Genomic DNA, 26,738 nt, shown 5'->3' on the forward strand with positions numbered 1-26,738 from the left:
AACATCGACTTGATGAAATAAATCATACTTGTTATCGTTATAACTTTGGCCACACTTGTCCGTCTGCCTCCCACTAATACCGGCGTATATTCTCTAGAGCCGTAGAGTTACTATAAGTTGGTTATACTAACTCTATGGCTAGCGAGCTCACCTATCACCATTTCCAGCATGGTTCCTGTGAACGACTACATCCTCACTGCAGTTTGAAAAATTCTGATAAAAAATGTTCCACGCCATTTTCCGCATTAGCACTTCATGATAGACACTCTCACAAGTAAACTTTCCATGGCAAAAAATAGGGGGTGGGGTACCGTGAGAATTGGTTGTCTGTCCGTTTTATTTAAAGCTTTTGCCGCAGTTGGCAATTTTTCGGAATTTTTCGGCTACCTTTTCTCCCGAAGACCTGATGTCACAGCCACAGAGTCGTTATATATTATTAAACTCGTTGTTATTAAACTCCTCCATGGTTAACATAGAGTTACTATACTGGTTATACTAATTCTATGATGGTTAAACTTTATGCATAGATTTTCTCACTATAACACCTAGAGGGAAATCTGGCGCCACTGTCTATGGGAGTTTCTTAAGGTGCGCCGTGCCGTCATGGGAATGACGGGATGTGTGTCTGCGAGGCTTGCGTTGGCTGGTGTTGTAAGAGGCTTCATCTAAAACGTGGATATGGCTAGACAAATAACGTGTTCTTAAAGTAAAATCTTCATAAAATGTTTCCATTCATGCATATTACATCTTTACTCACCTACAATGCATGACCAAGCGAAAGAAAGCAAGAACAGACGACAACCTGTTTCAAAGCAAGCGCGAATCTTGTCGTCTGTCCTCCGACTTTAGCGGCGCCCTGAGACTTTTAGGTATCATATAACTGTACATGCAATAAAAAGTTTTCATAGTTAAACATGCTTTTGTGTAATATAAAGCTAAAACACCTTTTAACGGGCTGTTTTAGTAGAAAATGGATCATTGTGACCATAGAGTTTCTCACTACAATAACTAGTGGAAAATCTGGCGCTGCTGCGCTGTGGTATGCATGGGAATGCCGGTATATTGTGACTTCGGATTGTCATCGTTCTCGGAGAGACAGGACACCTTGAAGACACGCTTGGCAAGCACCGTTCCGTCTGTCGCAATGATTCATATTGTTACGTAGGAAGACGCAGACGAAAAGCTATGTACAAGTATATTTACAAGAAAATACGCTGCGCTTGGCCAAGAGGCAACAGCCCGCGCTAGCTTCTAATCGTCGTCGTCGTCTTCTTACTGCTCCGCTCTTCGTCATTGGAAATACTATCCCGTACGTAGCACTACACCCGGCGGCAAAAGCGCCGTCCCGGAGCGACTAAAGGCCGGAGTCTGAAGCAGTGTAGTAGGTCTTGAGCCTACTGACGTGCACGACATCACTAGATGCCAGAGTAGATGACGAGGTTGAGCTCACAGGAGCAATTTCGTACGTCACAGGCGTCACCTGGCGCAGCACGCGGTAGGGCCCTGTGTATCGCGAAAGGAGCTTTTCTGAAAGTCCGACGTGACGAGAGGGCGACCACAGGAGCACGAGTGCACCAGGCGAAAACTGTACGTCACGGTGGCGGGCGTTGTAATGACGCTGCTACGTGGTTTGCGAGTCCGTAAGTCGAGCAAGGGCAAGCTGGCGTGCATGGTCGGCGAGGGCGATGGCGTCGTGCGCATACTCGGTTGTTGAGATCGCAGCAGGAGGAAGTACCGTGTCAAGTGGCAAGGTCGGTTCGCGACCGTAGAGTAGATAAAATGGAGAAAATCCGGCGGTGTCGTGCCGGAAAGAATTATAAGCAAATGTGACATAAGGAAAGGTAGCGTCCCAGTCGTGGTGGTCCTCCGAAACGTACTTGGACAGCATGTCGGTAAAAGTACGGTTTAACCACTCTGTCAGGCTGTTGGTTTGAGGATGGTATGAGGTATTGAGCTTGTGTTGAATAGAGCAGGAACGCACAATGTCGGCGATAACTTTCGAGAGGAAGTTACGACCACGGTCAGTAAGCAGCTGTCGTGGGGCGCCGTGCACTAAGATAATGTCACGCAAGAGAAAGTACGCGACGTCAGTGCCGCAACTGGTAGGGAGAGCTCACGTGGCAGGGTATCGGGTGGCGTAATCAGTTGCGACGGCTACCCATTTATTGCCAGAGGATGACGTGGGAAAGGGACCGAGGAGGTCTAATCCAACACGAAAGAACGGTTCCACAGGGGCGGTGATCGGCTGGAGATGACCGGAAGGTAGCACCTGAGGTGTTTTCCGACGCTGGCAGGGATCACAGGCAGCAACATAGCGTCGGACGGAGCGAGCGAGACCAGGCCAATAGAAGCGGCGGCGGACGCGCTCGTACGTGCGGGTTACCCCAAGATGTCCTGCAGTGGGTGCGTCATGCATCTCAAAGAGCACAGTCTATCGCAGATGTTTTGGCACGACAAGAAGAAGATCAGGGCCATCAGCGAGGAAGTTCCTTCGGTACAGAATGCCGGCCTGGAGGACATATCGGCGAACAGATGCGTCGGTAGGTGTAGAGCGCAGACGCTCGATGAGTACTCGCAGCGATAGGTCTCGGTACTGCTCATCGGCGATGTTAGCGAAGGCAGACACAGAGAAAATGCCATCGGCGGTACTGCTGTCGGCGTCGTCAGGCTCGTCTACCGGGTAGCGAGACAGGCAGTCAGCCTCCTTGTGTAGTCGGCCAGATTTGTAGGTGACAGAGAACGAATATTCTTGGAGGCGTAAGGCCCAGCGACCAAGTCTTCCTGTAGGGTCTTTCAATGAGCATAACCAGCAAAGCGCGTGATGGTCTGTGACAACGGAAAACGGTCGGCCATATAAGTATGGGCGGAACTTCGCAACCACCCAAACTCGGGCGAGGCACTCACGCTCAGTGATGAAATAGTTGCGCTCCGAGGATGAGAGGAGGCTGCTGGCGCAAGCGATAGCATGGTCGTTGCCACGCTGGCGTTGTGCCAGTACTGCGCCAATTCCGTGACCGCTGGCATCAGTACGGACTTCGGTAGGCGCAGAAGGATCGAAATGAGCCAGAACGGGAGGCGTAGTGAGAAGGTCGATTAGAAGCGAGAATGCAGAGGCCTCGTTATCGCCCCACTGGAAAGGGGCGTCTTTTTTCGAAAGCTCGGTTAGTGGTCGTGCTATGGCCGCAACATTTTTCACGAAACGGCGAAAGTACGAGCAAAGGCCGATGAAGCTGCGCACATCCTTGACACACTTTGGAACAGGGAAATGCGTAACAGCATGGATCTTGCCTGGGTCCGGTTGCACTCCGTTCGCGTCAACGAGATGCCCAAGGACTGTAATCTGGCGACGGCCGAATTGGCACTTCGATGCGTTGAGTTGCAGATCGGCTCGCCGAAAAACGTCCAGGACTGCTGAGAGGCGCTCGAGGTGCGTAGCGAATGTTGGGGAGAATACTATAACGTCGTCCAAGTAGCACAGGCACGTGGGCCATTTGAAACCGTGAAGAAGGGAGTCCATGCGTTCAAAAGTGGCAGGAGCGTTACATAGACCGAACGGCATCACTTTGAATTGATAAAGACCGTCGGGTGTTACAAAGGCAGTCTTTTCGCGGTCGAGATCGTCCACGGCAATCTGCCAATAGCCGAAGCGAAGGTCAATAGACGAGAAATAACGAGCACCGTGGAGGCAGTCAAGGGCGTCATCAATCCGAGGTAGGGGATACACGTCCTTTTTGGTAACCCTGTTAAGGTGCCGATAATCCACGCAAAAGAGCCATGAGCCATCCTTCTTTTTACCAGCACTACAGGTGACGCCCATGGACTGCATGACGGTTCAATAATGTTCTTGGCAAGCATTTTGCGAACTTCGGTGTGAATAACTTGACGCTCAGCCGGTGATACTCGATATTGGCGGCGATGAATAGGAGGGGCACCGCCGGTATTAATGCGATGTTTGACAGCTGTTGTTTGGGCCAAAGGACGATCGTTAAAGTCAAAAATACCTTGGTAGGAAATCAGAACGCGGTAGAGCGCACGAGCGTGCTCGGAAGGCATGTCGGGTGCAATCATTTTCTGTAAGTTGGCGATGGTACAAGTTGCCGACTGCGACGGTAGAGGAGGATCGGCTGAATGGTAGTCTACCGAAATCGATGCTACAGAGTGATCCTCGAATGAGCAAAGTTGGGCCAGAGACATCCTTCGTGGCAGCACTTGTGTCGTCAAGCCAAAATTGACCACTGGCAGGCAGACGCAATTCGCCGTAATAGATAAAACTGTATGAGGTAGTGTGATCCCGTGTGTAAGGATGGTGTCTTGCATAGGAGCCGCGATGTAGTGACCGTCGGGGACTGGTGGGGATGACACGAAGTCAACGTAAGTCAGTGCCGAAGGTGGCAAGCGAACGAAGTCGACGGAACTGAGGCGACTGGAGTACGGTTCAGCGGGATCCAGAACAGGCAGGTCGAGGCGGAGAGTACTGGCGGAGCAATCGATGAGAGCAGAATGTGCGGAGAGGAAGTCTAAGCCGAGAATGATGTGGGGACAATGAGCGATGACTGTGAATAGCACGATTGTTGGGCGATCGACGAAGGAGACGCGGGTGGCATACATACCAATTACGGGGGCTGTTCCGCCATCGGCGACACGGACAACAGCTAGGCGTCCTGGCGGGCGTGATAATTTTCTTGAGCTGGCTACGAGGGTCAGCGCTCATTACGGACAAATGCGCCCCAGTGGCTATGAGTGCAGACACAGAAACAACGTCGACTTGCACGTCAAGAAGGTTCAGATGAGTGGACAACGTCAGTAGAGGATTTGGCGGCGTAGGGAGCAATGCTGCGTCGCCTGGAGGCGCTGCATCGTCTAGTTTTCCGGCTGGGAGCGGCGTCCGAAGGGAGTCGGCGAATAGGAGCGACGGGGCTGGGGATAGCGAGATTGTCGTCGTTGGGGCGAAGGCGAACGAGAATAGGAGCGGTTTGGTGCAGGAGAATCAGCGGCGGCATTATCGGAGCGTGCGGCATACGGACGAAAAGGGCCACCTGGGGGGCGAGAGTAGGCAGTATAAGTAGGCCGGGTCGGAGAACTCCAGCGACTGCGACAGTGCCGAGAAATGTGACCGATTCGATGGCAGTGGAAACAAATGGGCTTGCCGTCAGCAGTTCGCCATTCAGATGGGTTGCGGAAACGTGGTGAGTAACAAGATGCGGGACGGGGCAGAATCGAAGAAGCCAGGCGGGTAGCAGGACGATGGGCCGAGCAGATGGTGTGAAGACCCATGTTTTCGAACTCTTGGCGGACAACTGCCTGGATCAGTGAGACCGTGACTGCAGATGTGTTGGTGGGACTGGAGTCGAAGGCAGCCGGATAGGCGGCCTCGATCTCACGCCGGACGATCCTGGTAACATCGGCAGTGTTGTTGGAACGAGGAGTGTCGGCACAGAAAGATGTCGCTCGGGTGTTGGGCAGACGGGCAAACTGCTGGTCAATACGTCGGCTTTTAGCGAGTTCCAGGAGGCGGCACTCTTCTATAGCAGCATCCACCGTCGCTACGTTGTTGCAAACGAGCAAATTGAAGGCGTCATCGGCAATGCCATTGAGGATGTGGGCAACCTTGTCGGACTCAGTCATGTGGGTGTCAACTTTGCGGCACAGAGCCAAGACGTCCTGAATGTACGTGACATAGGGCTCTGTTGACGTCTCCACACGGCCGGAAAGCGCCTTCTGCGCTGCAAGTTGGTGACCGTAGGGGTTGCTGTGTCTTACGTGAATCCCAACTGGTGAGCTCATCTTCGTGCGTGCGATACCAAACTCTAGGTGTGCCACCGAGGTAAAAGACTACGTTGGCTAGCATAATAGTAGGGTCCCACCGGTTATTGCGGCTGACGTGTTCTTACAGGCTGATCCAGTCATCGACGTCTTCCCCATCTGTGCCCGAGAATACGCCAGGATCACGGGGAGCGGGGAGAGGATGTAGGTCGTTGAGGTGGCAGCAGGTGTCGGAGCCGGCGGAGTCTGGTTGTCGTCGCCGGGAGCCATGAAGGAAGGCTCGACGTACCGTCCACTGCGAAGCTCCGTGTTGAGGTACAGGGAACGTCCACCTCCACCAGATATGTTACGTAGGAAGACGCAGACGAAAAGCTATGTACAAATATATTTACAAGAAAATACGCTGCGCTTGGCAGAGGCAACAGCCCGCGCTAGCTTCTAATCGTCGTCGTCGTCTTCTTACTGCTCGGCTCTTCGTCATCGGAAATACTATCCCGTAGCACATTCTACTAAAACAGCACGTAAAAAGCTGTTTTGGTTTTATTATTACACAAAAACATGCTTTGTTTAACATGAAAACTTCTTATGGCGTGTATGATTATATGTTACGTAAAAAGTATCAGTGGGCCGCTAAAGTTGGAGGACAGACAACAAGGTTCGCGATCGCTTTGAAGCAGTTTGTCGTCGTTTCTTGTTTTTGTTCGCTTCGTCATGCATTGTAGGTGAGTAAAGATGTAATATGCGTGAATGGAAACATTTTATGAAGATTTTGCTTTGAGAACGCGTTATTTGTGTTTTAGACGAAGCCTCGCACAACACCAGCCAACACGAGCCTCGCAGACACATATACCGTCATTCCCATGACGGCGCGGTGCCCCCTTATAGGGCCCCTGAAAGGGTACGGACAAATTTTGTAGACGCGTAGGGTACTGCTTAAGTAGAACATTCCGACCCGCCGTGGTTGCTCAGTGGCTATGGTGTTGGGCTGCTGAGCACGAGGTCGCGGGATCGAATCCCGGCCACGGCGGCCGCATTTCGATGGGGGCGAAATGCGAAAACACCCGTGTGCTTAGATTTAGGTGCACGTTAAAGAACCCCAGGTGGTCAAAATTTCCGGAGTCCTCCACTACGGCGTGCCTCATAATCAGAAAGTGGTTTTGGCACGTAAAACCCCAAATATTATTATTATTATTAGAACATTCCCACCACAATTTAAGTGAAGCGTTACGTATTAATGGAGCTACGAGCGATTACAAGTTACCCTCCTCCCTAGCCATGCTTTTCCTCCTCAACTCGTTCGCCGAGCCACGGGGCCAAGCTCCACTTTCAGTGGTTCTGCGTCACGATGCGACGTCAGATCGTCTACTTCCGGTTGTTTTGGAGCCCGCCCCCGCCCGCGCGAAACCTCTCCGCTAACCGCTTGGCCGTCGACCGCAAGCGAGAGCTATCGAATCAGCGTGCGTTGCGAGCATTCTGTCGCAGCGCCGAACGTGTCTGGTATTCCGTTAACCATGCACTAGCGGAACGTTTCGACTGAACGGTGGAAGCATAAACTCAATCTGATGAAGGAACTTTAGCGTAGACTTACGTGAGCTGCCTGATCGGTCTCCACGGTCCAGCCACCCGTTGGCGCAGAGCTTAACCAGCCAAAGAAAGAGCTAATATTGCTCTAACCAAGTGCAAAACATTTTAAACATTTACAAAATCAACGTGTTGACGATTACACTCCTGCGAAAAATTTACACCAGCAGCAAAGAAGAATACATTTTGTTACTGCTTCTGTGTCGGGTTGAGCTCTATGCCACCAGGTGGCTGCACCGTGCCGACCATTCATATTTGCGCTTCTGTTCATCCCATGAAACGACACGCAAGGGGACACGGCCAGGCCCTGTCCCATTTGCGCTTGCGTTTGCCCTAATACCGGACTCGCGAAACGATATTGCGTTAGTAATCTTCCGGTGTAAAGTGACGGCCGCAATCGCGCAAATCCTGGCGCCGATCGGATAGCGGCAGTCCGATGCGCAGCAGCCAGTCCGCTCGTCTACTGGCTTGCAGAGGGACACGATGTCGCAGCTTGACATATTGTCAGTCGCTGCGTTTGCAGTCCAGAATTATGGGGTTTTACGTGCCAAAACCACGTTCTGATTATGAGGCACGCCGTAGTGGAGGACCTCGGAAATTTTGACCACCTGGGGTTCTTTAACGTGCACCTAAATCTAAGTACACGGGTGTTTTCGCATTTCGCCCCCATCGAAATGCGGCCGCCGTGGCCGGGATTTGATTCCGCGAACTCGTGCTCAGCAGCCCAACACCATAGCCACTGAGCAAACACGGCGGGTGGTTTGCAATCCACAATGCAACAAAGTAGAATCGTAGCACTCGCGAAAAGACAGACCGACACTGACGGCGGAGCTCTCGTCAAAGACGGAGCACGTTGTAACACAAGCAGACGACACTTGGTGTGTGCCGGAAGTGCTTAAGTGTACTGAAAGATTGTTCTTGTGCATTCCCTTTATATTACTTTCTTTTTACAAAAACAAATTAACTAACATTCCAACTATTACGAAAATAATTTGTTTACCATAAAGTTTGAAAAATTATCGATCACGCGCCCTGGTCAGCCTGTCGGATAGCTCGCCCCACTGACGTCATATGGGTGATTTGCGTAATATGGGTAGGGGCGGCTTAAAATTCCGCCGCACAGTATGCTGCGATCGGCAGCGATGTGTATTTTTAAAACCTTATAATAAATTACACGCTTTACGCAGAGCACATAGATGCGTAAATTAATGCTCAGAAGGACCTACTCTAACGACTCAGCACGTTTGCAGAAAATCGTCAAAATCGTTTCAGGGTCCCCTTAAGAAACTCCCATAGACGGTGGCGCCAGATTTCCCTCTAGGTGTCATAGTGAGAAACTCTATGATTGTGACAGAGGGAACGGGGCTTGCCAACACCTCCTATACTTGTCAAGGCCTGCGCCTCACGTGACGTGACGTCAGCTACGTCCCGCCGCGCCGGCTGGCTCCCTCCGGCCCATCTCGAGCGCGGCGCGGTGCGACTCATGCGTTTAGTGCGTGATACCGCTCGGTTTCTTGGCTTTTCTTTCGTTTGAAAAGCAATTCAGACTCCCTGTTGTGGTCCGCGCTAGCATTAGATAAATAGAAATTAACAATTGCAGAGGGGGTGCCTGAGTGGGGTCGGGATATTCAGTTGCGAAAGCTGTCGCAGCATTAAGACGACGTGCGCTACTTGCTCGGTCGTTCGACAAGGTTTTTCAACAAGGCCCATGTTAAATAACAGAATAATCAGCCCATTCGTTAAAATACACTTATATGACAACCGCATTGCGCAGCGTTTATTCTGAGTATTCACAATGCTGTAGTCATAATAACATCAACACAATACAACATGTGCATTCAAAAGGGCACAGTTTGCAAATTAAGCGCCAAAGAATGAGTGCCCCAAAATGTAATGCTGCTCTATATCAGACGCAATTCAAATTGCTGCATGAAGTCGTACATACAAGGCCGCCCAGATAGGGAGCAGGGATCTGCACATATCAATAACATTCACGTGTCATAACATAAAGTAGATACAAAGCGATTCTTTACTGCTTGATGTGCAGTTATCAGTTCGTCAAAGCGCATTCAAATGCGCGCAATCCTTAAACACTATGCCCCAGCATAATAGGGTTCACATAGTATGCCTAAATTCCTATAGCAGAAAAAAAAAGTCTGTATAGAGTTAAATATGACAGGTCTCGAATGTACACAGATAGCATTGCTTTTAGTTGCTGTCAGCAGCACAGAATACAGGTCACACAGGCATAAGTCAGAAAAAAGCAGTAAGTTGGCAAAATTCACAATGATTGTTTTACCACCCATAAATTAGTCAAATATGCAATTTAGCTTTGCCAATATTTATTTTTCAGTGAAGATACGAGCTTTCCTTTTTTTTGCGCTCTCTTCTTTTGCAACACGTGCTAAGTCATTCCTCTGCTTGCAAAGGTTGTTCAAGAGTATGTTAGCCGCACAGTTTTCTAGCAAACTGGCTAACTGCTCATAAGAATGCCCTTTGATGCATGGTATTATTTCATCATACTCTGGCAAAGATTCAACGATGAGTGTCCTGACAAGATTCATTTGGTCGGAACCGCTGAGGAACTCTGTACAATTTTTTTTCTCAGCAAGCTTCTTCACAATCACATCTGCATTCATTACAGTAGTGACAACAAATGCTGAGGGAAATTTCAAACCACCTCGATCTAAGTGCCTGATTAATGAATGCATGCCATCATCATCATCATCCTCCGTTTCAGTCTGCTCTCTAGCAGTGACCAAATTTTCCCTGCAACTGTCGCATTTGAGTTTTTTCAATGCTGCATGTGAGTATCCACCAACATAGGCAATGACAGCCATGCGGGAGCTTAAACCATTCAGGTCACTCTCGGTAACAGAAATCGAGAAAGTGCTCCGCGTGCTGCTCGAGGTGCTGATTTCAATGTTCTGCAAGTCCTCATCAGCGATTACAGGCAGAGTGTTCTGCAGACGGATTCGTCCCTCACTTTCATATAGCTGCCGCACAGATATATGGTATTGGCTGCCTGCTAGCTGCCTATATTGCCCAAAGCGGCTCTCCAGGCAGTCTGTCTGAATTTTTTCAAGCAAGACATACCTGTGGCCAAGCTCCTGCAAGCAGTATTTTGCGAACTCCGAAAGAGAGTACACAGACAGCCTCAATGCAGTGAGTGTTTCTTTCGTAAGGACTCCAGCATCATGCTTCAGGAACTCCCAAACATCCAGCCACGTTATCATGGAATTAAGGAAAAGAATTCTAGGATCATTTTCAGCTTGTGAGACTGGTTGCTCAAATATGTTACGGTGGTGGATGCCCTTCAAAGGCGTTTTTACGTTAACAATGCTCCATCTAACAATAGTCATGATGAAATCTGCTGTGGATTCTGCATGATATAAGGCTGGTGCATTTTCGTTAGCTCTCAGGCCTTCTGCTACAAATGAATTGAAAGCCCGTAACGCCAGCTTCACATTTTGGCGCTCCAAATTGCTTGGATTGAGTGCCCTTAAGGTTAATCCATACCCAGTCTTCAAAAGTTCTGTTGCTTCTTGCTTGTACAGCTCTCTTACATCTTTGAATGATGCGCAATGGGTGGAATCTGGATGTACGCTGTTTTTCGAAAGGTCAAAATGAGGGTAAAACAAGCACGTGCCTGGATTTTTCTATTTATCCACTTATTTCGTATGCTCTTCAAGAGGTGCACAGCATCAACCACATAAAAAAGTGGTCGTGAAGGATCTGCTGGATGTGGGTAAACAATTCTTAATTTATGCGGCTGTGAAAACATCATCATGGTCTTTCTGTTAAGCGAATTGTTGTCGGAGACAACTGCCACAACTTTGTAACCGATATCCTCCAAGCGCAGTATAACTTTCTTCAGAATGTTATGAAGTTGGTCAGCATTCAGTGTCTTTACGGGAAGGATATGTGCCACTTCTTTAAACGAACTAACGATACTCTGTATCATGAATACATGAACTGATGTTGCAGCTTCACATGAATTGACCGCCGCACCACAAATGCTGCCTCCCTTGTAATCAAGCCATGGCTTGATGTGTATTTCGTCCAGCATCAGAATCACATGGTATTCATGGGGTTTCAGCTGCTTGAACCTGTGGGCGACATATTGCAGAAATGCATTCTCTGAGGCCTCTGCTTCACGAGACATTTGAAAGGAGGACCATACCTTCCTTATAGTGCTTGGACTAGGCAAGGTCAGTTTGCTCGTGCTCCTTAAAAACCTGTAAGCATGAGCTGAAATTGTGTACAAAATGCAAGCATACACCATCAGCTGTGCGCTATACTCTATGCGATTTGAACTGAGCAACAACACCTGGTCCTTCAAAAATTTTACTCTCTCTTTTTTGTGGTGTGCTATACTACTTGCAACTTTCCCAAGAAGTTCATTTATGACAGCCAACAAGTGCTAGCAACTTTGGTTTTCATTAGAAAGCATGCACAGGTTTTCCAAAATAAACAGAAGTGAACTAATTTCATTAACACTTTCAGGCACAACACTGTTCCAAAGCCTCTTCACTGAAGCGCCTTGAAAGCATGCACTAACGTGGAGGTCCTCAAACACAGTCACAGAGGCTTTCAGGAACGGTTCATTTTGGTTTACAATGTTGAGGAACATTATACACCCTTTCCCATATATGACTTTCCGAGGTTCTGGCACTGAAACTGCTTGAAGACATATTTTCATCTCTTGAAATGTTGAAAAACAGTTCTTTTTCTTTTCCTCTGCATATAAAGCAAGGAAATCCTCAAGGGCACGAGAAAGCTAAGAGGCTTCTTCCCGGCTCCTTCTGACAACGGGCGCCTCTCTTGATGTCTGTTGTACCTGCGAAAGGTACGAAGGACAGCCGGGAAATATAGTCGGCAGCGATCCCTGTCGCAAACGGGGCACAGGCAATGACACTTCTATCACCTTTCCCGTTCTCGAGTCGGTGTATGCCGTCGTATTCTCGATGCATTTCGGTTCGAAATGATCAGCGCATACCTACACAGATAAAATTTTGCGTTTCAGAAAAACATTCCCTTGCACACAGGAAAGAGGCGATAATAACAACAGCGATGTCAGGAATGAGGTAAATCCACAACACTTCATATCGTTTGCAAACTGTACGAGCACGAATGGCATTCTCCTGCATACAAGAATGCGTGCTAAGGAAAAATAGCAGCATAAATACAATCGATATAAATACTTTACCTTAGTTTATGCAGTTGGTGCGAAATCCTTTCGTGGAATGGCTCGCATCCACTTCTTTCGCGTGTCTTCGTCTTTGGGGAAAGAAAAGACGCACTTTTTTCCCGGTGTCGCAATTGTCGGTGCATCCCGGCACACAGCACTTGTTCGGCATTGTACGCGACACGACGACGTGAACAAATATCCACAGTAGACGGTACGACCGAGTAACAAGCGCAGCACAAGACACAAGAACCGTACCACACACACGATAAAGACACCACGTTTTTAGCGGCAGCAACGAAGCCTAACAGCCAAGCGAAATGACCGCGGAGCACGGAGGAAGGAAACTAAGGACAGGTCCTGACGTCACTCTTTGTGAAGCTAAAGTGAAGCCAGAAGTTGGCGTTGCCCATGGCGTTGCTCCGCCTATCGGGCCAGCTCTCCTCTCTTGTTTACATTTCTCGCGAAACCACGCCGCGTTGCGCGCAACCGTGCTGCTCGGACCCGTGCGCTCCGCAGCAATACTAAGCAATCGTTAGCACGTTAGCATGATTCCGCGAAAGAGGGCAAAATTTCCCGCGAATATTCCTTCGTCCGTAGCCATTGCCATGGCGCGGTACATTGCGTACAGCGTTGCATGCGCGTTCATTTCACGAACTTTAGCTTGTCTTGTCCCACCTGGCCATATCAACATCCGGTAGAGCACGGTCCAGATAACACAGCGCAACAAAACATGGAGACCAACGCAAAGCTGCCCGCACAGCGCCTTTGCCACGGTACGAAACCTACGGAGCTACACGTGTGAGCGCACAGAACAATAACAAAGCCGCCATTACGTCCCGAAAAGCGGGGGCCACTACAGCAAAGAATTAAAAAAAAACAGCAAGAAAGAGGAGAACCTACTACGTCATTTCCTCCACACTTTTCTCCTAGCGCGCGAAGGGGGTAGGGCCTCTCCTCAGTTTCCTTCCTCCATGCCGCGGAGAGAGCAAGCCGGGTGATGTCGCTGTCGCAGGAGCTGCGCTCTTGACTCAGCCGGTTTGTCGTGTCGTCAAAATTCTGGGAACAGGCCTTGAGTATATAGGAGGTGTTGGGCATGCCCGGCTCTCCAAGAACGATGCCAATCCGATATCACAATATACCGTCATTGCCATGTATGGATGGATGGATGGAAGGTAGGAGCGCCACCTTTGAAACGGGCTGATGGCAGTTGCCACCATGGTCAGCTTTTTATTTTTGTTTACCTGTGTTGTGTGTTATTAAAATTCGCCATTTTCTTTAAAGGGCCCATGAAACGGTTCGGACAAATTTTGTAGGCGCGTATGGTAGAGCTTAAGTAGAACATTCGCACCACAATTTAAGTGAAACGTTACGTATTAATGGAGCTACAAGCGATTAGAAGTTACCCTCTTGCCTAGCCATGCTTTTCCTCCTCAACTCGTTGGCCGAGCGATCGGGGCTAAGCTCCGCCTTCACTGGTTATGCGTCACGATGCGACGTCACATCGTCCACTTCCGCTTGTTTTGGAGCCCGCCCCCGCCCGCGCGAAACCTCTCCGCTAGCCGCTCGGCCGTCGACCCCAAGCGAGAGCTATCGAAGCAGCGTGCGTTGCGAGCATTCTGTCGTAGCGCCGAAGGTGTCTGGTATTCCGGTAACCACAGGCAAGCTGGTCATTTCGGCAAATAAATGGAGGCATAAACTCAAGCTGATGAAGGAACTTTAGCGTAGACGTACGTGAGCGGCCTGATCGGTCTGCACCGTCCAGCCCCTTTGTTGGCGCATCGCTTAACCAGCCAAAGAAAGCGCAAATATTGCTCTAACCAAGTGTAAAACATTTTGAACATTTATAATAACAACGTGTTGATGATTATACTCCTGCGAAAAATACACACCAGCAGCAAAGAAGAATACACTTCGTTACTGCTACTGTGTATGGTTGAGCTCTGTGCCACCAGGTGGCTGCACCGTGCAGACCATTCACATTTGCGCTTCTGCTCATCCCATGGCTCATCCCGTTACGGCACAGTCAAGCGGCCAGACCCTGTCCCCTTGCGCTTGCGTTTGCCCTAATACCGGACTCGCGAAACGCTATTGCGTTAGTAATCTTCCGATGTAAAGTGACGACAACAAACGCGCAAATCCTGGCGCCGATCGGATAGCGGCAGTCCGATGCGCAGCAGCCAATTCGCTCGTATGCTGCCTTGCATAGGGACACGATGTCGAAGCTTGACATATTAGAGAGTTTTAGAATAGGGGCCCCAAACGTATTGGGGCCCCAAAGAAATAGCGTCGAAGCCACTGCGCATGCGCGAGACGCAAACTGCGTTTGGTTTTTGCGTTGGGAACGCTATTTCACCGATTTGGCGAGAGCCCAAATAGCGGCCCCAAAAACTTTGCGTCAGCAAACATGGCGGCACCCATCGAAGCGACGGCTCTAACCTAGCACTAAACAAGGTTCGATTCGTGGTAACGCGTGAAGTTCGCAAGCTAAGAGAAGTGACTGCGGTTATCGCTTTCTCTCAACTAGCGTATTCATTAGACGCCGCTGATTTCGAATTCGCTTGTGGATTTTATGGCTCGTAGGCCTAACACGGCTAAACTTGGCTCGTGAAGGCACGTAAAGTTGGTTTGCTTGAAACTAAGCGCAACTAATTGTTTGCTGCTTACAGAATAACCTCCAAATTGTAATTAAACGCAAATACACGTAAGTCAAGATTACTATTTCTATCATGAAATGGTATATTTTATGTTATTATTTCTAATAGCTTTTATTTGACGCCGTAGTGGCGCTGTCAGCGCAAGACGCTATCTGCAAACGTAAAACCCTATTCTAAATCTCTTCACTCCTTCGTGCCCCAACGCTAACACCCGCAAAGCTCTTTGGGGCCCCAAACCATAGAGTTAGTATACCAACTCTAGAGGAAAAGTTGGCCCGAAAAAGTGGGAACCTCTAGGGCGCCGCCCTGTTGCTGCTGGTCAATGTGACCAGCGCAGTTACTATTGAAAGAGCTGAAAGCAAGTACAGGTCACCATATGCTTTGTCTTTCAAAATCGCATACCTTATGGCTTTATGAAGGTGATGCGTTAATATTAAGTTTACAGAAAGCGATCGCTAAGTCCGCGAGTTATGTAAACTACGACGTACGCATTCATGCACTAAAGGGTGACACGAATTTCGGTTTCGAATCTTTGTTTTTTGGATTCGTGGTAGTTTCGTACAGTTTAGCTTTGACATGCGATCGCGCGTCAACATCGGACGCTATGGCACATTCATGCCGTTTGTGCCACCAAAGCCCCGAAGTACTCTGGCATATACCTCCACATGTAAGTAAACGAATGTATCTTCTTGTTCAGAACATCACGTGAGTAGACAGCTATTGTGATGCATCACAATCGTTTGAGAAGCGTCACAGTAGAGCATTTTTTTTTTACATGCGGAGTGGTGTTTTTATTTACAGGTTTTCCTTCAGTAGGAAATTGCTGCACAGGCGGACCAGCGCACCGGAATTGTACTGGCGAATCCACAAGCAAGTCATTGAATGTTTTGCACTTTGAACAATCATGCTTTTACAAAGGCCACAGCTGAAAAACAGCCTGATGCCGAGTATTTCTGTGTCACGATGCAATCAAGAGGCGAGGGCTTAATACGGACGAAATCGGGTGCATGAACGCACATATTAATAGCGTATGCGTTTTATTAACTGTGCAATATCTTCAACACTTACTTGCATTCCATTTGATGTGGCATACCTTTTCTGGTCACAAATTCGTGCAGCGAATCTATTTGCATGATCGACTCCGGGCCTGTGGGACCGTTCACTTGCACTTGATGATTAGTCTTTTACATGCATCCATAAACGGCAGATATGCACATCAGATCCATACGAGCAATTTAAACATTCAATTATTTTAGGCAACACGCACCACATGCAATACTGACATAATCTCAAATGCCACTAAGCAGCTGGGACGCATTTTTGTGGAGTATACTCGCAGTAGATCATGTGGACAGCTCCAGCTCAGTTTCGTTAAATCAGTGTACAAGGGGTATGAAAAAATAACTTTTTTTCGCGCACCGATTATTTTGTTGTATAAGCAAGAGAGCTCACCATGTTAGTGTAACATATGTTGTACATCACACTAATATGTGCTTTAATTTAGCAAGTGAGATTAGTTACTTTTATGGCTCATTCAGTCAAATCACACTGCAAGCTGCATTCATCAATCTTCTATTGGATATTGAAAATGGTTAATGAAGCGTTTCCCTGTTATGCAGATATGCAATGGCAAGCCCTTCTGTGTGTTCCCATGGTAAAATTTGAACTCTGAATTAAAGAAGACATTTTTAGTCAGAAACAACAAGCAAAAATGGTGAATTGTAGTATCAGAAGCCCGATGTACACAAATTATCAGAAGTGTCGAATGATTTTAAGGGAAGAATTGTATTTGAAAATGCCAGACTTTAGTGGAGGTCAAGCAAGTCAATATAGGTAGAATACTCTGAAAAATTATGCGAGTGATGGGATGGCAAACAATGCGTCAGGAAATGTGTTGTTTTTCTGCAAATCAAAAGCTGCTGATTGTCATTAAATAAGTCACTTTAGCATCATGAGACTGGTGCTTGATAAATTCAGAAACGAACCAGACACGCAAAAATAAACAATTTAATGATGCTCTCTCCACACTGGGATAAATAAAAAGAAATGGATCACATCTAATGTGAACATGTCAGACGCCTTGTGAAACACTAAAGGAAAAATTCAGTTTCGACCTATGGCACTTGACGCATAGATGTGGAGGGCCTTGCACCAATAGTTATAGTTACCACTGCATCTGGAAATTGAAAACAATCATGCAGACAAGGATGATTATTTTTATTTTTGGATACCACTTCAAATGCCTCCACCAAGTGTTACAATGCTGCATGCAGCCATACTAACGGTTTCACAGCAACACCTACAGGTAAAAAGCAAAAGCAGTCAAAGTGCTGGTGTATTCTGGACACTATGTTTGAAAACTTTTAGGTAAAAAGAGTGCAAGAAGCAGACATAAGAAATGCATTTATTTCCATAATTCACCATTTGGAATGACCTTTTCTTTTTGCTTAGACAATGCCTACGCCTAGCCACAGTAGCTCCCTCATGCAGACTCCACAAGCCAAGAGGCCTTGGAGGCAAATGCAGGTAATTCAGGAAGCAATAGCACCAGTATTGACTTTCATCTAATTTTTTTATTTTTCTCACATTTAGGCAGCCAGCACACCTCGAACAGCCACCTTGACTGCGGGTGTGTCACCCTAGTCGCCAAGGGAGCATTGAGGGAAAGCGACAGGCAATGTGAACAGCCACTTCTCTATGCCAACGGTACTCTTTCTCTCGGATGACTCCTATGCCTCGCCACGCCAGCTCATCTGTGCAGACTCCACCAACAAAGATGCCGCGGAGGCATGTGCAGGTCAGAGGCAAGAAGCAGTGGCACTGGTGTCGACATTCACCTAAACACTTGCTTTCTCTTACACTGAGGCAGCCAGCACACCTCGAACAGCCACCTTGACTGCGGGTGTGTCAGCAGATTCCTGTTGTACATATCCTCGTAATGAACTTCAGTAAACTTGAACTTGATAATAAACTTGAAGGCAAATGGGACATTGATGCATTGCTTTTTTGAACATTTATTGTACACATACAATACGTTAACTTTGCAGCACTACAGAGCATATTTTGAAGCTTCCCTCTATATTTTGCATCTTTAATTACGTATGTGTTGTGTGGCCCTCAATGCAGTTCATGTTGTAGCCGCTGCTTTGTCTGTGTGGCGCACATTGGCTTAAGCTTGTGATATCCACATACTTCTCTCACATATAGAAAATAAGGTTCTATGTAGTCCTCAGTGTTACAATGAAAACTGAAAGTAAAGAATCTGATCGTGGAATTGTGTTTATTACAGTGATTCCTATGACAGTTACTGACAAATTGACATCTTGAACTGGCCTATTCGTCAGGGTAAGGAATTGTATGCATCGATATAAAAAAGGGGGTATGTGTGTATGTTTGTAGGGGGGGGATATAGGATTAGGGCGGTACGAAAAAGCGTACCTACACCGTCCTTTAGACCCATTCCTTTAAGGTACCGTAACAAACCGTATTACGCATTAAGTTCATACATAACTCTGATATTACTACACACGCCAGGCGACGCGCGCTACATTTGGCATGACTCGCATTCGCGACTACCCCGGATGCCCTTCATATTATTCTGGTTAATCTTCCTCACTGCACCACGGCAAAAGAAGGATCATGGGCGCAGGTGCCTTTAATGTATCTCGACCTTGCGAGGCACCGCTGCACGTGCCAGGGGAGCTGTCCGTGCGAACATTCCCTGGCACACACCTGCCTTGGCGGCCCCAACCTACGTACCTTTCTGCTTCGAGCTTTGATCCCGCACTGTTCCTTGGGTTCCCGGGAGTTCCTGCGCCGCCTGCATTATTACAATCTTAGGTGCTCTCCTGAGACTTCCGTCTGTCGGCCACATGTGCCCTACAGGTGGTTCAGTACTTATCATAATAAAAAAACCCGATCTATCGTCGCGACGATAGATCGCGAAAGCGACTTTTGCAACATACCGCGCCCGTGCGAAGAGAATTACGGAACGCCAACGAGGAATCTGACCACAGCTTTGAGCTCCTAACTCGTAACCTCGTCGAGTGACACTCCTGCAACAGATGTGCCAGTTGTAAATTGCTGCTCTATTCCGAGACTGTTAAACATTACTTCAGTTTTCTACAGATTAATATTTAGAGCCACTCTTCTGCTTTGCCTCTCCAGATCAGTGAGCATGCATTGCAATTGGTCCCCTGAGTTACTAAGCAAGGCAATATCATCAGCGAATCGCAAGTTACTTAGGTATTATCCATTAACTTTTATCCCAATTCTTCCCAATCTAGGTCTCTGAATACCTCCTGTGAGCACGCTGTGAATAGCATTGGAGAGATTGTATCGCCTTGCCTGACGCCTTTCTTTATTGGAATTTTGTTGCTTTTATCATGGACTACTATGGTGGCTGTGGATCTGCTATAGATATCTTTCAGTATTTTTACGTACGGCTTGTCTAGACCCTGATTCCGTAATGCCTCCATGATTGCTGAGGTTACGACAGAATCCAACGCTTTCTCGTAATATATATAAGGGTCGGCTATATTCCGCACATTTCTCTATCACCTGATTGATAGTGTGAATATGGTCTATTGTTGAATAGCCTTTACGGAATCCTTCCTGGTCCTTAGCTTGATAGAAGTCTAAGGTGTTGCTGATTCTATTTGCGATTACCTTAGTAAATAGTTTGTAGGCAACTGACAGTAAGCTGATTGGTCTGTAATTTTTCAAGTCTTTGGCGTCCCCTTTCTTATGGATTAGGATTATGTTAGCGTTCTTCCAAGATACGGGTACGCTCGAGGTCATGAGGCATTGCGTATACAGGGTGGCCAGTTTCTTTAGAACAATTTGCCCACCATCCTTCAACAAATCGGCTGTTACCTGATCCTCCCCGGCTGCCTTCCCCCTTTGCATAGCTCCCAAGGCTTTCTTTACTTCTTCCGGCGTTACCTCTAGGATTTCGAATCCCTCTAGACTATTCTCTCTTCCATTATCGTCGTGGGTGCCACTGGCACTGTATAAATCTCTATAGAACTCCTCAGCCACTTGAATTATCTCATCCATACTAGTAATGATATTGCCGGCTTTGTCTCTTAACGCACACATCTGATTCTTGCCAATTCCTAGTTTCTTCTTCACTGCTTTTAGGTTTCTCCCGTTCCTGAGAGCATGTTCAATTCTATCCATATTATACTTCCTTATATCAGCTGTCTTACGCTTGTTGATTAACTTCGAAAGTTCTGCCAGTTCTATTCTAGCTGTAGGGTTAGAGGCTTTCATGCATTGGCGTCTCTTGATCAGATCTTTCGTTTCCTGCGATAGCTTACTGGTATCCTGCCTAGCGGAGTTACCACCGGGTTCTATTGCACACTCCTTAATGATGCCCACAAGATTGTCGCTCATTGCTTCAACACTAAGGTCCTCTTCCTGAGTTAAAGCGGAATACCTGTTCTGTAGCTTGATCTGGAATTCCTCTATTTTCCCTCTTACCGCTAACTCATTGATCGGCTTCTTATGTATCAGTTTCTTCCGTTCCCTCCTCAGGTCTAGGCTAATTCGAGTTCTTACCATCCTATGGTCACTGCAGCGTACCTTGCTGCGCACGTCCACATGTTGCATGATGCCAGGGTTAACGCGGAGTATGAAATCTATTTCATTTCTAGTCTCGTCATTCGGGCTCATTTACGTCCACTTTCGTCTATCCCGCTTGCGGAAGAAGGTATTCATTATCAGCATATTATTCTGTTCCGCAAGCTCTACTCATAACTCTCCCCGGCTATTCCTAGCGCCTATGCCATATTCCCCCACTGCCTTGTCTCCAGCCTGCTTTTGCCTACCTTGGCATTGAAGTCGCCCATCATTATAGTGTATTTTGTTTTCACTCTACCCATCGCCGATTCCACGTCTTCATCGAAGCTTTCGACTTCGTGGTCATCATGACTCGATGTAGGGGCGTAGACCTGTACAACCTTCATTTTGTACCTCTTATTAAGTTTCACAACAAGACCTGCCACCCTCTCGTTAATGCTATAGAATTGCTGTATATTACCAGCTATATTCTTATTAATCAGGAATCCCACTACTAGTTCTCGTCTCTCCGCTAAGCACCGGTAGCACTGGACGTGCCCGCTTTTTAGCACTGTATATGCTTCTTTTGTCCTCCTAACTTCACTGAGCCCTATTATATCCCATTTGCCACAAATGGTATGCCACAAACCCTGGCCAAGGACGTTGAAACTCAGGCGACGTGATCATCCCACAATAAATGCTCATTAAAAACTATTCCTGAAGTCTTTACTGTTTTTACAAGCGCTATGCTCTCCGCACCAAGCTTTAACATTAGGTTTGTATCAATTTTTTTCTGTGGTGGAGCAAACAGAATAGCTTTATTTCGTACTCTTTATTTCCAACGAGCTAGTTTTACGCCATTTAAGTAAACTACTGAGGGTGTCATTTTACTGAGGGAGCCATTTTCGAAAGGTAAGCCAGACTAGTAGACTGGAAAAACAAACTGCTGTCGTCGGCATAAATGATGAAGTGTGTTTTTTGCTTATATGAACGATGTCATTTATGAGATGTTGAACAATGTTGGCCCATAAACGCTGCTTTGCGGAACTCCTTGCAACATTTTTTGAAGAGTTGATTGGTGGGATTTAATTGAGACACACTGCTTTCTATGTCTTAAATATGACTGTATAAGTGTTCATGGAGTGCCGCAGAACCCATAATGTCGTAATTTATCAAACAAAATAAGCTGGTTAATCCGGTCGAACGCTTTAGAATAGTCAATACAAATCCTATTGTAATCTTTTTATCTTGAAAACTGTTAAGAATGAATTCTTTTTGTGACAGTAAAGCAAGCTCTGTCGACATTCCTTTTCGAAAACCAAACTGTTGCTTTGATATGATAGAATGTTTCTCGCAAAATGATATAACCGTTTTACAGATATTTCTAATCCTTTTGAAATTACAGGTAATACTGAAACTGGTCTGTATATGAACATTCGTTTTTGTTCCCCGATTTAAAAAGTAAAGTAACTTTATCATGTTGCATTGCTTCGGGAAAGACTCCAGTAGGTAATGCAATATTGAATATACGAGTGAGGACAGGTGACAGAAGATCGAGCACAAATTTAATGGGTGTTATTTGCAGCCCATTAATATCACGTGCTTTGCTGTTTCTCAGGGACATGAAAGCTAAGAAAACCTCTTCCGGAGACGTTGGCTCAAGAAAGGCTGAATGTTTATTGGGTATTACACCCAATAACTCAATTGCTGTTTTTTTGTAAGTGCTTGAGGCTAGAGAATTAAAGTAGCCATTAAAGCTGCTTGCTAGCTCTTCGCCCCTTAACGACTTGCCACCCACAGTAACTTCCAACTCATCTTCACCGTCTGGTCTTAAAAGCTTGTTAAGTTCACGCCAGACTGTTTCGCTTCGATTGTTTGCTTGATTAAACCGATGTTCAAAGTATGCACGTTTTGTGTTTTTCAAAAGTTTAGTTACACCATTGCGGCATTTCTTGAATGCTGCGAGAAAATTATTGTCCTTTGTTTTCACGAATTAAGCATATAATGCATTCTTCCCGCGAATAAGTTTGAGACACTCATTCGTAACCCATGGCTTGCGTATTTTAGTGGACCTTCTTACTTGTTTATACGGAAAGCAGCAAGCATATGCTTCCTTCAGAATGCTTATAAACGTATTGTAAACGTTGCTTGCATCAGTTACTTCAAGCCCGGAGCTCCAGTTTATCTTTTCAATTTTGGTGAGAAATTCCCCTAATGTTTTGCCGCTGATTTGTTGTACGATAAATGTATCAGCGTGATGTGTATCTTTAAAACAGTGATTAAAACGGCAGAACATATAAATTGGTAGACGGTCACCTAAACTAGTGACAATCAGGCCTGAATCTGCACAATGTTCAGAAGAATTTGTTATAAGTACATCTATCAGAGAGATGGGCGATGCGTGTAGGTTCAGTAATAACATTAGAACAGTGATATGACTCGAGAAACATTCGCAATTCAGAAGAGTTCGGTGTTCGGCGTAAGAAATTGACGTTTAAGTCTCCTCCCATAGTAAGACGCAGTTCATTCACTGGTACAAAGCTGAATAATTTTTCCAAGAAAGAAAAGAAGTATTGGTGTTTCCATCTGGTGGGCGGTATACAACGACGAACACGCATTTTCCACACTGCAGTGCTAGCACTTCATAGCCTTCGGTAGCTATGGAAAAGTCGTCGAGCAAGCTGCACGAAAAGCGCTCTCAGACAAGCTGCAACACGCCGCCACCGCGTCGACAAGGTCTGTTGACAAAGAAGGTGTTGTAACCAGGCAGGGTCATTACTTCGTTTTCGGACGCATCGCATGTCTCGGTAATCATGATAACTTGAAAATGGAAAGAAAATTCATTGAAAAGTGTAGTGAGCTGGTCATGCTAAGCACTCGCAGATTGCGCATTGCAGTGTAGAAAGGTAATACAATAACTGTATTCAGGGGTAACAACGTCGCTGGGTGCGACCATAAAGAAGATAAGAATGGGCTGAATGCGATTTCTTAGCTGTCTTTAGTTACCAGTTTTTTGCAGATCCGCTTCACACGCAATTCGCACTACAGGCGACTCCTCTTTCTTGCGCGCGAAAACATTGCCTCTCTTAGACCTTGCGAAACGCCAGTTTGCTTCCTTTTTCTTAGTGATGGTCATTCCAAGTAGTTTCTTTAGCTGAGGACAAAGATGTTCGTTAACGTACACTGGTCTCTCTACGGTAAATCCAATGTTTTTTGTCATTAGCCTAGTTTTCCTGGCCTTCTCAAGAACCACATCTCGTTTTGATCGGTGGTTGAAAACAACCACTATGTCTGGATCTGCCTCTATTGCGCCCAGGAACGCGGGGACAAATCTCGACATCCTCCTTCGTGACGGGCTCACCGAGTGCACTTCCAACCTGATTTAGTAGCTTCTCGAGATTCTCTGTTTTCTTATGCGGCACTCTTTTCACTTCAATGTTTTTGTTACGTGAATACTGATCTTGAGCTGTCACTTGCTATTTAAGTGCCTCAACCTCCCGCACAAGCATGGCTTGCGTTGCTTTGAGGGTCTCGTTCACAGTCTTTAGGGCTTTACATTCGGTTTTTAGATCCTTAAAGGCTTTGTTTATGAAATCAAAACTGCATTTCATTTCCCGGAGTTCCCTAAGGAATTCCCTTTTCAAGTCCCCAATATCAGTAGCCATTGTCAATAAATGTCTTTCACAATGAATAAAGAAAATACGTATGGTAACAACCGACAGGAACTTGGCAGCACGGACAGCAAGGTTACACAATTCAAAAGGAAAACATTAGTAAAACCATTCCCCAAAACCCAGAAAAGCACAAGTTTGACAATGCGCTCACGCCACTCTCCACACTGCCAAGTGACCGGCGTAGCCGTCCGAGCGCCCTTTTATCCCGTGCAAGCACCAGGAAAGAGGCCACGTGGTCCAGATGAAGGGCTGATGCGTTCCAGGGACCGCAATCTTACCGCAAGCAGCTAGGCACCAGAGTCGTTGATTGCAGCAACCACCGATTCCGCAGCGTACACGCCTGAAGAAAAGAAGTTTGACAATGCGCTCACGCCACTGTCCACGCTGCCCACGTGCTAAGCCACGTGCTAAGCACGCGCATGCGGCTTGTGGCATCGCGCGCAAGTGGTCTTTCAGCTAAGGCCACGTGCTATGGACGCGCATGCTGCTTTTGGCAACGCACGGGGTTTTCAGCCAAGAACACGCGCAAAACACACGCAGGCTGCTTTTGAGAGCGCGCGCACGTGGGCTTTCTGTCAAGATGACGTGCAAAGCACGCGCATGCTGCTTTGCACGTCATCAAGACTAAGAACTAAGAATCAAGACTAAGAAAACCAAGACTACGCGCATGCTGCACGTGGTCTTGGTTTTCTACCAAGACCACTTGCTAAGCATGCGCTTACGGCTTGTTGCCGCGCGCGCATGTGTTCTTTCTGACAAGGCCACTTCTAAGCATGCGCATGCTGCTTCTGGCAGCACGTGCACGTGGCCTTTCTGCCAAAACCACGTGCTATGGACGCGCCTGCTGCTTTTTGCAGCGCACGTGTTTATCTGACAAGACCACGTGCCAAGCACGTGCAGGCTGCTTTTGATAGCGCGTGCACGTGGTTTTCTGCCAAGACCACGTGCTAAGCACATGCTTACGGTTTGTTGCAGCTCAAGCACGTGTTCTTTCTGCCAAGACAACTTGCTAAGCACGCACATGCTGCTTCATGTAGCGCGCGCACATGGTCTTTCTGCGAAAAGCACTTGATTAGCACGCACATGCTGCTATTGCCAGCACGCACACGTGGTCTTTGTCAGGACTACTTGCTATGGACGCGCATGCTGCTTTTCGCAGTCCACGTGGTTATGTGCCAAGAGCACTTGCTAAGCACGCGCATGCTGCTGTTGGCAGCGCACGTGGTTTTCCACCAAGACCACGTGCTAAGCATGCGCATGCGGCTTGGGGCAGCGGTCGCACATGGTCTATCTGCCAAGACCACGTGCTAAGCACGTGCACGCTGCTTCTGACAGCGCGCGGACGTGGTCTTTCTGCCAAGACCACATGCTTAGCACGCGCATGCTGATATTGCCAGCACGCGCACGTGGCCTTTCTGCCAAGACCACGTGCTGTGGACGCGCATGCTGCTTTTCGCCGTCCACGTGGTTATCTGCCAAGACCACGTGCTAAGCACGCGCAAGCTCTTTTTGGCAGCACGCTCACGTAGCCTTTCTGCCAAGACCACGTGCTAAGCACGTGCAGGCTGCTTTTGTTAGCGCGCGCACGTGGTCTCTCCGCCAAGGCCACTTGCCAAGCACGCGCATGCTGCTTTCGGCAGCGCACGTGGTTTTCCACCAAGACCACGTGCTAGGCACGCGCATGCGGCTTGGGACAGCGTGCGCACGTGGTCTATCTGCCGAGACCACGTCCTAAGCACATGCAGGCTGCTGTTAGCACGCGCACGTGGTGTCTCTGCCAAGACCACTTGCTAAGCACGCGCGTGCTGCTTTTGGCAGCGCACGTGGTTTTCTACCAAGACCACGCGCTAAGCACGCGCATGCGGCTTGGGGCAGCGCGCTCACGTGGTCTATCTCCCAAGACCACGTGCTAAGCACGTGCACGCTGCTTCTGGGAGCGCGCGCACGTGGTCTTTCTGTAAAGACCACGTGCTTAGAACGCGCATGCTGCTTTTGTCAACACGTGCACATGGCCTTTCTGCCAAGACTACGTGCTATAGACGCGCATGGTGCTTGTTGCAGTGCACGTGGCTTACTGCTAAAACCAGGTGCTAAGCACGCGTAGGCTGCGTTTGGCAGCACGTGCACGTGGGCTTTCTGCCAAGACCACGTGCTCAGCACGCGCACGCTGCTTTTGGCAGCGCACGTGGTTTTCTGCCAAGACCACCTGGTAAACGCACGGATGCTGATTTTGGCCGTGTGCTCGCGTCCCCATTCTGCCAAGACCACGTGCTAAGTAGGTTCATGCTGGTTTTCGTAGGGCGCGGACGTGGT

Source organism: Dermacentor variabilis, chromosome 9 (assembly GCF_050947875.1).
Source record: "Dermacentor variabilis isolate Ectoservices chromosome 9, ASM5094787v1, whole genome shotgun sequence".
In the NCBI taxonomy this organism is placed as follows: Eukaryota; Metazoa; Arthropoda; class Arachnida; order Ixodida; family Ixodidae; genus Dermacentor; species Dermacentor variabilis.